The following is a 13585-nucleotide window of genomic DNA, read 5'->3' on the forward strand; positions in this document are numbered from 1 at the left end:
CTTGGGACTGTGTGTGTGTGTGTCATCGGATTGAACTCCTGCCCATACCAAGACGTACTCACCACACAGTCCCATTGTAACTCTAGATCCAAGTTGTTTGACAGTGTCAATACCGGAGAGTATAGTTAGAAATATATTGTACAGTTCTACTAATGTCTTGTCATGTATTGTAATGTAATGTAATGTCATCTCAAGTAATGCCATATAATGTAATATCATGTCATTTAATGTCGTGTAAATGCTATATCATGTAATGTCATCTAATGTCATGTGAAATAGTATACCGAGACCTGGAGAAACCTGACGTCACATATCTTCTGAACTCCTCAAGGTTAATTTCACAAGCACCATCTGACCATTTTCTACTTTTTTTTTTTGCTATTCAGACTCGGTTGTGACAGCTAAACATCTAGAGTGAGCCTAGCATATTGGTGTGTGAGAGACCAAAAGTTGCTATAGACTGGTGATACACTGTATGCAGTGAGAACCCAATGAAATAAATCGGGCAATAAACAGCCACCCTGTGTGTAGGCAAACCTTGAAACAGTGAAGTTTAGACAATCTGCAGCCTGTGTTTATACAACTGTCTGAGAGCCACCTACATAGCTCATCTTTGACGTAACCTACCTGAGGAAGTGAACCATTTTGACGTCATTAATGTCAATGACATATTGAGTTTTCCGAAAATGAGTTCTCGATTTACTGAATAGGGGAATAGCCGCCATTAGTTTTGTGTGGTCAGTCCGTCCGTCCGTCGGTCCCGTTTAGATGACAGAAACTAAAAAAGATATTGAAAATCCGACATCATGATATTTTGGACCTTTCAACGTTCTGAAGAAACGGCAGCTTTTTTTTTTCTGAAAGCAAAAAAAAAATATTTTTAAAAGGAAATATGCAAGCAGTTTTTTTTTTCATTAAATACACCATTTTTACAACTATTTAGTATGAATAGTAAAGAGCATGGGGATTCATAGCACTAACGGATGCAATAGTTGCGGTGCATTCTTAAAAATTTAAGTCATTGGTTCATTTTTGAAGTAATGTCTGTATTATATAAGATATAAGATATTATATTTATGCAAAATTTCTGTTATTTCTTTTAAAAAAATGTAAAAAAAAATATTTGTATTGTGAGTTTGAAACTTTGTAACCTTGTTGTTGTTTTTTTTGTGGTTTTTTTTTTTACTTTGGAGGAAACGTCGTTATACTAAATATTTTTTTCTTATTGAAATATTCTTTTTAAAAGAACTAATATCAACCAACGAACAACTTCTTTAAATTTCAAATACCGAAATATTTATTTTCAGATAATTCAAAAAGCTAAACAAAAAAGCACCTACATCTAAAAGCTGACTTTTAAAATGTTTACGGTACTCTACAATATCTTTTTTTATAACAATTCAAACTCATGAAGCTTGTTATATGTGTTTTTATACTTAATAAATGGCAGTAAGACTTAAACCAGGATGACATATGCCGCTGTGGTGAATATAACTTGCAAAGTTGTTGTTTTTTATTATTTCAGATTGACAACTCATTTAACTCAATGCCTTCAAACTGTTGTTCAGTTTAAAGTCAACTAATAGAATTAGCTTTCAAGCGTTTCCCTATAATTTAGTACGTCCAAGAAATGTGTATCTTTGAAATGACAAAGTCCGGGTTAGAAGAACTGACAAACTGCAGATTTGACTGTAACAAGAGAGTTGAGTCGAGGCCCATCGTCATAGAAGGCCTGTACACTGACCTGCACACTGACCTGCAACGTGAAAACCTGTGTGCAGGGGAGACCAATAGGTCGCCACGTCACGCGTGTGTGTACGACATGGCAACGAGCTATTGGTCTCCACAGCCCAAAACAGGATGTGTTTTGTTTCAGCGCCCCAACCCCATCCTCATTGTAAATAAACATCCTCATCTGGTCCCAAAAAAAAAATGTAGATCTCAATCGAAATTCAGTCTTTTACAAGTCTTGCATCTCCATGAGCTGTTAGAATGTATTTATGGGATTGAATGGTGTATTGATGTCCATCTGTTTTCTATCAAATAAACCTTTTCCATCTCTGTTCAGTCCAAAAGATCGAAGTTTTACAGGACATTTGGAACTGTATGGCGATGAAATGAACCAATTACTGAGTCTATTGAGGTTTATATTCAAGGGAACAGCCGGGCTTGGAAATACTGAACATTTATAGACCAAAGATTTTTTAAACACAGAAATCTTGTATTATGTGAATATTTACTGGCCCTCAGAAATCTTTTACTAGCACTTTACAACAACTTGCCATGGGCAAACTGACCGTTCTTAAAATATGTCCAGGTTCTATTTTTTTTTTATGGAGGCCTGTGGAGGGGGGGGGGACTTTATTATTGGAACACACAAGAAGAAATGCTGTTAAATATGATATTTATATTATTCTGCTCTCTGCTATAGATTCACTTTGGACTCAAAAGTGTATATGATTTTATCTTTATGCTTTCTGGTGTATCGAGTTAAGTTAATTTAATTTTAAGTTTTTAACTTGAATGAAGTTGTCCAGAGACCATCAAGTTGTGTTGCAGCTTTGGCATTTCAAAACCTAATCATCAGAATGTATTTATTTCTTGTGTGACCATTTTTATTTTGCTTGCCTGTTTTCCTATTAAGTTTTAGCATCAAAGTCTATCCTGGCTTATAGAATAATAAATACAAAGTCTATCCTGGCTTATAGAATAATAAATACAAAGTCTATCCTGGCTTATAGAATAATAAATACAAAGTCTATCCTGGCTTATAGAATAATAAATACAAAGTCTATCCTGGCTTATAGAATAATAAATACAAAGTCTATCCTGGCTTATAGAATAATAAATACAAAGTCTATCCTGGCTTATAGAATAATAAATACAAAGTCTATCCTGGCTTATAGAATAATAAATACAAAGTCTATCCTGGCTTATAGAATAATAAATACAAAGTCTATCCTGGCTTATAGAATAATAAATACAAAGTCTATCCTGGCTTATAGAATAATAAATACAAAGTCTATCCTGGCTTATAGTACAATTTACGGGCATGTCAAGGAGTGGTTAGTGCGGATCTATTTATACTAAGGTGGCGTAATTTTATTTGATATTAGTATTAAAATGTTTGTTTCTATTAAATATTTTTATGTAGATATAGGCAAGTGTTATATTATTTCAGCTGCCAGTGAATACAAAATTGGTACACTACAAGCGAAAATGTTGTTTTTTTTTTTCAAGAAGATATAAGGCAGACCGTAAATGCACCTTGCTCATTTAGCATTAGTTGATGTTTACCAAAAGAGGACAGACGTCTTGAGTTTCAACGATGCGAAAAGCGTGCGTGATCTTTTTTTCTTTTTTCAAAATCTTCCTTTTCCGGGTTCTATAGTTGTGTTTGAAAACAGAATTTCGAGGACTCTACCAGAATCATTCTTGCCCAAATTAAATGAAAAATGAAGAAAAGAAATCAAAGATACTGTTAGTGGGAGCAGAATACACAATTCATTGGGACCTTTTTTGAGAGCTTTTACTTTCCAACTAGTCTACAGGAATTCGAGTCTGACCCAGCTTCAACCCAGTAAATACAACCCCGTTTTTTTAGACTAATTCCTAATTTATTTCTGATATAATCATTGAATATCATTTTTTGGCTCCAGTGTAAAGAAAAGATAAGTTGGGCATACTGGCCATCAATAACCCGAATAGGGTATCACTGGGTTATGTAGAATGGGCTAATGTAAACGACAAATGCATGGTTGGCACCATTTCAAACTCCCCCTCTTATCATTTTATTGCTGAAGCAATATTTAGAAAACATGCTATTGGCAATGTGTGCTAACAACGCTAATAGTCATGTAGTGGCTTCAGCAGAAGTAATAATGAGGGGGGCGGGAGAGGTGAGGTTTAAAAAAAAAAAGTCTTTTCGTTTTTCTTGGAACTCCACCGCACAATGTCTCTTCACATCTGATATCGCCTCATGCACTGGTAAGTGCCAGGTAAGGGGGGGATGATGCGGAGGAGAAGGGGGAGGGAAGAACTTGTTGTGACAAAGGCTTAAAGAACTAAACACAATCTTGTTGAACACAATGTTAATTACATTTCACATTCTGACATCAAATGTGGAGTGCCGGGGGGGGGGGGAGAAGCAAAAGGATTAAGACCATTGCTGCTGTGGGGGGGGGGGGAGTTCAGGGGCGGGGCAAATAGCAAAAGGATTAAGACCATTGCTGCTGTTGGGGGGGGGGGGGGGTTCCTTCGTGGTGGTCCATCTTGAGAACAAGGCGATGCCGAATTCGACACCTATACTGTAACCCAACTTGACCCAACTCAACTTGTGAAGAGTCTAGAATCTCAAAATTCTTTTTGTTTTACATGTTTTGAATGTTCCTTCAGTGTTGAAGATCCTAGCCAAAACCTTCCTCAGGGGGTGATGGCGGTAGGTAAGGTCCGAACAGGAGACTATCGAGATGTTAGTCCATAGTGCATACCACAAAAATATAAATAACTATTTTGTTGTCTTTGCTGTACAGAATATATGGTAGTGTTTATAAGCTGTGTAATTATAAAGATCTAAGATATTTTGTAGATACTCTTATAGTATTACTAAATCAAAATGTTTAAGTTTAATTTTATTCTTATGCTTCTAGCCCAAATGTTTTATTCAGCTGGCATCAGGGATCAATCCATGTGACTTATTTATTTTTAAAAATCTATCCCAATCTTTATCTTTTTATTACAAAGCTTATAGTATGCTCATAACGTCTGTCTGTCTGTCAGTCTGGATTCTTTTACACAATTTGTCTCCCACTTCCTATCCACGGAGCAAATTAAAATATTGTACACAATTATTTTTAGTTGAAGACAATACATAAACAAATTAACCAGTTTATTAATATTATTATTGATTAGGGGTAATTAATGAACTTTGTTTAATATCAATTCTCAATAGCGTTTTATTTTTTCCTCCTTTTTCTATGTAAGCCGTGAGATTTATTTTTGTTTTAAATCGAAAAGTAAACAAAGAGCAGATCACTAAGTTTACCATCAGATTATAACATGTCAACTAGAAAAGAACTATATGCCAGTCTATACAGAGAGGTAGAGAGTGAGGTAACATGGATAGAAATGCATATGTGTTACTGTGTACGTTACATTACATGTACTGTTATTCGTCTTGTGGTGTACTTATGAGTTCATGGCTCTAGATTACATCTCAGTAGTCAGACTCCAAGCCAAGATCTAGTTCTGTGCTCGTCATTCAGCTCATAAAACTATTACAATTGCAACGTGTGAACAAATCTTAGAGTTAAAAGATGCGCGGCGATAAATCATCAACTCCTAAGCATGGCTGGATCAGGGCACCAGCAGCCAGGGGAACACCTAGCATGTGAGCAATGTCTATGAAGCTCAACAACTTCAATTGCTTGCATTCCAAAACCCAAGAAAACTGAGTCCACGAGACTATGACTGTCTTGATCTTCATCTTTCTATAGCATAGCTTCAGACAGTGAAGCTTTAAATCTGATGAGTTTTTTTACTGCGACTTTGTATTGTTCTTGCTTTAACATATACTCACTAACCGGCGAGTAACCTTTAGAATATCTTTGTAAATTGTTGTTGTATTTATTTGTTTATTTATTTATTTGGTCTGTGTTGTTGGTCCAGTATATTTAATGGGGTTTGAAAAGCAAAATTAGTTTAAATGATCTATATTAGTTAAAAATTAATTTAAAAAAAAATATCTTAGTTAATTAGTCTTACAAATTAAACTTCTCTTCAAATTACTTTTATTGTTTTTAAATTTATTTATTTTTTAATTAAAGTATTCATCAGCGAAAAAAAATGTCTCTGCACTTCTAGGATCGAAATTCGTTTACTGAACTTCGTTGATGTTTCAAAAATGTCTATTCTAGCAATAATACTAAGTTGTGTATTTAGTACTGTGACAGGTGGTGAAATGTGACGTGTGTTTGGCGCGTTTAATGTCTAGGGGATGATTATTTTTAAAGCTATCACACACCAACCTATCAGCATATGAATCGGGAGCAGACACGCAACGAGACAAAGCAATGAAAGATAGATACAAAGTTAAAAATGAAGAATATTTATTTACATAAATATACATATAAGAATAAAAAGGGGGAGGGTTTGCTTCTATCTCTAAATAATAGTAGCTTTAATCATCACTCTTGCACTGAATAAGAGAGTATGTCACTTTGTCCTCTGACTTAGCTGGTATTCTTGTTGATGTCGCAGCTGGCTGTGTCCTGGCTTGAGGTTCTGCAGCTGGAGGTGGCGCTCTAGCGGATAGAGGGACGCCGGTGATATAGTTCTTGTGGAGTCTCAATCCCCAAAATCTAATATCTGTAGTGGGCACAGTAGGGCGGGTGGCCGGCTACCGTGGGCACAAGGTTACTGCGGGCAGAGCTGATCTGCCGTGGGCAGCGTAGTTGACAGGATATGTCCAGTGAGTTGCAGAGGGTTGGCGTAGCTATGACGTCTCACACAGATCTGAATCTATAGGGACGTCGCACCTAATAGCTTGACAGGTGGGCTGTCGAATAGGCGGGCAATGCCGATAGCGCCAAGTGGTAGAGTTGAGTAGATCTCAGTAGGCAAGTGCAGTGCTGAATAGCACTAAGCACATAAATAGGTAAATAGATCGTTGATCCAATGAATAAATAGGCAGGTAAATAGGCAGACACCTGAGGGAGGCTGCGGATAAATAAAGACAAGTTAGGACATGTCTCTCATGCATCTTATCGATGCCCTCGACTGAGGTGCATTCGTCAGATTGGTAAAATTGCTTTAGAGCACAATGGGGAGATGATGACAAATGGGATTTGGAGAATAGATGGCAGATAGTGGCAATATAGAAATGTACATAAAAGGGGAAATAATAATATAAGAATGTACACAGAAGGGGAAATAATAATCTCAAATAAACAACACAGGTGGATAGAGAAAGAAAGGGGGGGTGGATGGGCGGTGGTCAGCGACCCAGACGATTTGTTTACATATGACCGTGGGTCGAGAACAATGGAGCGCGCTTGAATGGAGAGTGTGTCCTTTCAAGCGGCGCAACTCTCATTAGAGTAAAATGAGTAAAGGGGAGATAATTCATAACTCTTTTCTAGACGCAGTATTAGTGCGCCAGTAAAATTATCACGGTTGTCAGCCGAGATGAAGAAAATAAAATAAGATGTACAAATATATACATGGTTGCATCAACGATCAATTGAGCAACGTAGCATTAATAGATTAATGCAATTCATAAATAAATACATAGGACATGTTTATGTTTTCTACTTACGCCAGTGAGAAATACACAATGCACTAATTAAATATAAATGAACTAGGCAAAATACACATGATAAAATCCAATGGAAATATACACAGAGTAAATAAGATGGAACTTGTGATTAAGTTCGGCTTACCACCAGGTATTCCTCTAGGAGGGAGAATAAATGAAGTAGTCCAGACTCGTTGGTAGCGATAGAGGAGTGAAAGGGTCTGGCTTGATTTGGATCTACTTTATATAGGCCTGGAAAATGCGGGCGGAACCAGGAAATGCCCTAGGCTTAGAATTATCTTACACGTGGGTGGATTTGACTCGTGGTGGGAGTCGCACTTTGAAAGGTCAATGGGCGTGCTGGTCCGCGTGATCTCCTAGATCAAAGAGAGACGTGGGATAAAAGGGGGGGGGGAGGAGTGACTTGCATTCCACACAAGGTGGTGTCCACTGCGGCTGTCAGACATCCTGCCGATAAGATCAAAGTCTGTGCGTATCTTTGCCCCGGTCAAGGGAAGATAACTCGAAAGACGTGGCCTAACTATCCCCAATGTGGTCAACTAAGTCTAGCCTGGAGCGGAAAAGGTGGTGCGGGGTGGAGAATTTAGGGGTAGGGTGGGGAAATAATTAAAATAAAATAAATAAATAAGGAAAAATAATAATTAATGCTGTGATAAATTTGAGTGACTCTGACAGCGAGTTTTTGACTTGTCACAAGTACCTTAGAATTATTTTTACTATTCAAATTTTAAAGAAGCTTTATACAGTAAAGCTACTAACCTTTATAATTTTGAAAAAATTTTCAAAAACATCTTATCTCATCAATAGTCTAGACTCTAGATACTAGAGAAATTTTAGCTTTTGTGTATTAGTATGGTATTTAAGTTTCTTTATGAGGGAAAATGTATATGTGACAAAATCAACTTAGTATATGTACCTTATGTTGTGATGATGTAAGGGCAAGAGATGACATGTGAATGAAACATAATCCAAATGTGGCATGTACTTTTCAAGTCTTACACTTGTATGAAGACTTCAGTCAGAAATAAAGAGACGTGAATGTGTCTACAAGTATGAAGACTTCAATCAGGAATAAAGAGACGTGAATGTGTCTACAAGTATCAAGACTTCAATCAGAAATAAAGAGACGTGAATGTGTCTACAAGTATCAAGACATCAATCAGAAATAAAGAGACGTGAATGTGTCTACAAGTATGAAGACTTCAATCAGAAATAAAGAGACGTGAATGTGTCTACAAGTATCAAGACTTCAATCAGAAATAAAGAGACGTGAATGTGTCTACAAGTATCAAGACTTCAATCAGAAATAAAGAGACGTGAATGTGTCTACAAGTATGAAGACTTCAATCAGAAATAAAGAGACGTGAATGTGTCTACAAGTATGAAGACTTCAATCAGAAATAAAGAGACGTGAATTTATTTGCAAGTTTTTGATAGGCAATTTATTGGGTACAAAATACAATGCAAAAATTAAAAAAATATATATGAGTCTCATTCTATATATTAAACTGAGAATTGTCTCTTTAGCGCTTTCTTGGGCCAGTAGGTAGCTTGGCCCAGACCGTAAATTCCTATCCCCTAACCCCAACTATTGTACCCTTCATGAATTACATATTTAAGTTATTAGCATTGAACTTTTAATGTAATCAGCAAAGACATAACTAAATATAATACACAAGTCAGTGATTTATGTCTGCAAAGATGCATTCATAATAAACTATTTCAAAAAGCAACAATATAAAAATAATAAAAAACATTAAAAAAAAATAGAAGAGTGAAAGAGGAACATTACAGAGTAAAGAGGAACATTGAAGAGGAACATTAATCCACAGAGTATTTTAAATGAATTTCTTCAAACATGTTGAAGCCGATACAATAAATCGAATGTCACATTTTGAGATTGAGATCATTTCTATAGGCGTTGTTACAAAGGTAAAGTCAACCTGTAATTAATCAAGGCGATAAACTGAGCTTCTACTTCTACTACACGACGGAACTGAATAGATGAATGGTACTTTAAGATCATTTCTTATAGGAAGTTTAATACGCATATGACTGAACTTGTGTATGCTTTTGACATTGACTTGGACAAATAGTGTGTAGATACATATTTAGGTCTTCTGATTTAAGTTTCTGGTCTCTGTCAGCATCAAACTTTCTGTTTCTGGCTATCACTACGTACAAGTGAATACCTTTACCTTTACCTATCCATTAGTCTGTTGGACCGTTGGGGCACCAGGCAAGATTTGTCGACCGTCTTTCTCCATTCCTCCCTTTTTTTTTGCCTTGTTCAGAACCTCTCTCAATGGCAGGCCTGTCCATTCTTTAATGTTGTCCTCCCATCGCTTTTTCTGTCTGCCTCTTCTTCTTTTCCCTGGCACTGTTCCCTGAAGAAAGGTCTTTGCGAGCCCCGTAGATCTCGTAAATGTGGCCAAAGGTTTTTAGCTTTCGTTTTTTCACAATAGTAAGCAGGTCGTCATGAGCTCCGATCGCTACAGTAACCCTGTCTCTGATTTCTTGGTTTGTGATGCGGTCTTTGAATGTGATGCCTAGGATCCTTCTGAAGAACAAGCAGGTTTTAGACAAGGTCGCAGCACAACAGAGCAAATCCTAAACCTCAGAATACTCTGTGAGAAATATCTCCAACACCAAGAGAATCTTTTCCATGTCTTTATTGATTTCAAGAAAGCTTTCGATCGAGTATGGCACGGAGCACTCTGGGCGACAATGGAAAAGTACAACATTAATAAAAACATAATCAAAGTTATCCAGAACCTCTACAAGGAGGCCACCAGTGCGGTGTACTTCAACAATAATATTGGGGACTGGTTCAAAACCACAGTTGGAGTAAGACAAGGCTGCCTACTGTCACCAACACTCTTCAATATCTTCCTTGAAAGGATAATGGAAGATGCCCTCGAGGGCTATGGAGGTACTGTTAGCATTGGAGGAAGAAGAATTACTAACTTGCGCTTCGCAGATGACATTGACGGCCTAGCAGGGACAGAAGAAGAACTAGCTGACCTGGTGATGCGCATTGACAAGACTTCCGCAGCATATGGCATGCAAATAAATGCCGAAAAAAACTCAAAATTATGACCAATAGCCATCAGGGCTTTAAAAGAGGCATCAGTATTGGAGGTGAAAAGCTAACTAGTGTTAACAGCTTCAAATACCTCGGAGCTATTGTCTCAGATGAGGGAACAAAACCCGAATTATTGGCCCGAATAGCACAGTCCACAGCAGCCCTTTCAAAACTTAAAATAATATGGAAAGATAAGGGCTTAGCCCTCGGCACCAAAATTAGACTGATGCGCTCTCTGGTCATGGCCACATTTTTATATGCTTGTGAGTCGTGGACGTTGAATGCAGAGCTTGAGAGGAGGATCCTAGCAATGGAATTGAGATGCTACAGAAGGATCCTAGGCATCACATTCAAAGACGTACAAGTGAATGTTAGCCTCCAAATGTCTGTTTCTGGCTATCACTACGTACAAGTTAATGTTAGCCTCCAAATGTCTGTTTCTGGCTATCACTTCGTACAAGTGAATGTTAGCCTCCAAATGTCTGTTTCTGGCTATCACTACGTACAAGTGAATGTTAGCCTCCAAATGTCTGTTTCTGGCTATCACTACGTACAAGTGAATGTTAGCCTCCAAATGTCTGTTTCTGGCTATCACTACGTACAAGGGAATGTTAGCCTCCAAATGTCTGTTTCTGGCTATCACTACGTACAAGTGAATGTTAGCAGCACACTTTGTTTCTTGTGTCTCAGTAAATCACATTTCATCTGATGAACTTGCCGGAGATCTTTGTTGATAGAATAAATAGAGTCCGACCAATGGATGACGACATAGTACAGATGTTGACATGAGAAATTGTGTTCAGTTTACAGAGCACTCTGTTAGATCTATCTCTACTGCAGGAGTTCTTATACTTCAATCGTAGCTTTTTAAAAAAATACCTCGTAGATATAATGGCGCTACAGGTTTACAAATTGTTTCTTTAAATACTTCAGTAGATTTCTCTCTCTCTCTCTCTCTTTCGCTTTCTGTATGTATGTATATATATATATATATATCATTTGTTTACTTCTTAAATTTTTTTATCATTTTAAATATATCCAAAAATTTTGTTCATGTTTACAACACTTGGAAAACTATGAAGTCTTCTCTCTCTCAATGATAAATGTTATGTTATAGAATATCAATCATACATCATATGCTATTGTCTTAAATAAGAAATCGTATGCTATAGTTTTCATTTATGCCACACACGTTATATTATAGTCATCAATTATAAATCAATCTAATCTTTTAGTTATCTATGATTAAAATTACATTTCATAGTAATTAATCATAAATCCTATAATTATTGATTGTACATCTTAAAGTTAGCGATTATAAATTTAATTGTTATAAATATTAATTGAACAGCTACCGGCACCCGAGTGTTTTGTTTCAACAATGTGTGTCATTCTATTCCATCCCTGATTGCCCATTAAGTTCCTAAAGGGCTGGACATCTCTTCGCACCAAATACACCTAACTTTCCTACTCTTTCTATTGATATGTCTGCAATTGTTGCAGTCTCTGGCCCTAATCTCAGATACAATTCAAAGATGTGCAACTCTAATGCTCTATCTGACAAAGTAGGAGGTAGCACACTAAAAACCTAGAAGCCAGACCTATATAATTAGAAAATCTTCACAGCCATATGGGGGGGGGGAGAAAGAAAAAAAATCCCCCCAACCACCGCCCACTCGAAATAAAATCCTGACTACGCTCATGTTTTAAATCCCCCCTCCCCCCACAACCAAGGACAAAAACTAAAAAAAAAAGTGCTAACTCCATAGTAGGAGGAAACCATGTTTGAAATACCAATCGGGTAAACCCATTTTCCCAGTCTACTTTCCATTCCGGGATAAATTTAAAAGTGTAGAAGCCATTGCTTTCTGACACAAGGAACATAGCGCCATGTTTAACATAAATACACTAGATCTATGATGTCCAAACGAAAATCGCGAGTCAAATCCAGCTTGTGTGTGTATATATATATGCTTGAACAGCACTACAACTGTTCTGAAATGAACTAAAGTTACACAATACAAGTATTAGCTATGGAGCTTCTAAATCATTTACAAAATACATTCAAATATAAACAATGTGTACTCTGTGACGCTGTGCTACAATGGGATTGTGTCTTTGGTACTATTCTTATTTACTTTTTTGTATAATTATATATTCCATATTTAAATAATTTAATCAATAGTCCTGTAATAATAATCCACATGAGTTTTAACTTTAAATCTTACTATTACACTCAAGCATGAAACAAGCTAATGATATCAATTTCTTTCAACTGGGCTCATTTTTCGAGTTCAATCTTTACTTTTCACGCCTACTGTATCAAAACTGCTTATCATATCAACTAAACAAATCTGTTATTAACATTTCTATAATTGTATCTTCGAGAACGAGAGTTTTCTTTCTTTTTCCTTTCTCTTGTTTTCTAGAGCTGACGTCAACGACTTTAGACTTGACCTCAATATCTGATTGGATCATTATTAATTAACACGTGACAGATGTCCCGTTAACTTGAAATGTGTAAATGTAGGCCTACAGCTAACTGTTGTTTTGATGCGTGACACAACCAATGTCCGATTTTTTGATGGCGTGAATGATGACAAATTGATGACAGACTGACTGACAGCCGAATGACAAATGTTGATAGACTGACTGATAAAAGACTTAACTTGCAAACTAATGATAAAAGACTTAACTTGCAAACTAATGATAATAGACTTATGATGACCTAACTCAATGATGACAGAATGACCAACAGGCTGATTATAGACCAACTTAAGAAATGAATACACACTTATAATTGGCTAGTTGTAGGCTTACAGAAAAAAACTGATATGCTAAATTACAAACTGATGATTGATTGATGAAAGGCTGACATGACAGAACCAAAGTGACAGACAAATGATTGGCTGACCAACAGACTGTCTGATTGAAAGACTTATGATAGACTGACTGATGACACAATTACTACAATCACTACAGACTTATGATGAGCTAACTGATAAGCTGATTATAGGCTGACAGTCAGACTGACCATCTGACTGATGATGACCGACTTATTATGGGATGACTGATGATTGACTATAGGCAGTGAAACTCAATTTAAACCCAGAGCCTAGCATTGGATTTAGAAAGAACAAGTAAAACAGACTTGACTGGAGTTACATATCCAAGAAACAGGTTCG

The 13585-nt window shown here is 36.6% G+C and overlaps 1 protein-coding gene across 1 annotated transcript in view; it reads left to right on the forward strand.

The window, feature by feature from the left end:
* The window catches only part of LOC106073302 (lachesin-like), a 109571-nt gene that overhangs the window by 19055 nt on the left and 76931 nt on the right, over positions 1-13585 (forward strand). The window lies entirely within an intron of this gene.

This window comes from Biomphalaria glabrata, chromosome 1 (assembly GCF_947242115.1).
Source record: "Biomphalaria glabrata chromosome 1, xgBioGlab47.1, whole genome shotgun sequence".
NCBI lineage: Eukaryota > Metazoa > Mollusca > Gastropoda > Planorbidae > Biomphalaria > Biomphalaria glabrata.